The sequence below is a fragment of the Lupinus angustifolius genome, chromosome LG15 (genome assembly GCF_001865875.1).
Source record: "Lupinus angustifolius cultivar Tanjil chromosome LG15, LupAngTanjil_v1.0, whole genome shotgun sequence".
Lineage (NCBI taxonomy): Eukaryota > Viridiplantae > Streptophyta > Magnoliopsida > Fabales > Fabaceae > Lupinus > Lupinus angustifolius.
In genome coordinates this window covers 8,629,226-8,630,473 of record NC_032023.1, presented here as the reverse complement: position 1 = coordinate 8,630,473, position 1,248 = coordinate 8,629,226, and positions in this window count along the sequence as shown.

Sequence of the window (1,248 nt, the reverse complement as noted above, 5' to 3'; positions counted from 1 at the left end):
ATTGATACATAAATCACAAAATGAAAAATTCGTAAAATCATTCATTCACGCATTCATACATACATTCAAAAAATATAAAAATAATTAAAAATTTCATCATTCAATTTTCATCAAAAAAACAAAAAAAACAAAAAAAACACTATTTATCTCATTATAACATCCATTAATCATTTCATAAATACTCATTTCTAATTTGATCAAAATCACTTGCATCTCAGATATATTCATTACTGCTCTAAAGCACCCTTACCACAAACGGCTTTAAGATTGATTTATGGCAGATGAAGAGATAACCCAGATGAATAAGTCAGAGATGACAGAGCTCAAGGAACAGATGAGCGAAATGATGAAGATAATCTTAGCCCTACAACAAAGGAAATCTACTACGGATAATCCTTCAACCTCTCATATGAAACCACAAACCACTGAATCACACAACAAAAGCAATGTCCATCTTCATAATGCTACGAGGAAAGAGAAGGGAGATATGAACATGTGGGATTCGATTGAAGAAAGATTGAAGGTCGTGGAGGGGGCTAACTATCTAGACATTAAAAATGTATTTGAGATGTGTCTGGTGTCTGATGTTGTCTTGCCACCCAAATTCAAGGTTCCGGAATTTGAGAAATATGATGGGACAACTTGTCCCAAAATCCATTTGCACACATATGCCAGAAAAATGTCGGCGTACCTTGACAATGACAAGTTATTGATCCATTGCTTCCAAGAAAGTCTGGTAGGAATTGCTACCACTTGGTATATCCACCTGGAAAGAGAAAAGGTGAAAACTTTTCTTGATCTTTCTGATGCCTTTATCAAGCAGTATAAGTACAATGAAGACTCTGCTCCTGATAGAACTCAACTCCAGAACATGTCCATGAGGCAGAACGAGTCTTTCAAAGTAACAAATATCAAACTCAACAGCAAAATGATGATAAGAAAGTTACCAATATCAGTTGAATTAAGAAGACCAACACATTAACTATGGCTGTTACGAAGACACACCAAAAATCAGAATAGTATAGAATATGTTGCAAATGCAATAATGATCACAATAAGTGTAAGAAGTAATTAGCCACCGCAGGCAATCAGGAGTCATTAGGGAGGCATGAATCAGTCATTTCAGTTACAATCACATATTAATATTTTCAGTTACGTATTCCAGCAGACAGCCAGTAACAACCCAAGAGGTTTTCAGTGAACCCTCAATCAATATAAAGAGAAGGCAGTACAACCCGAGCGGGGGAG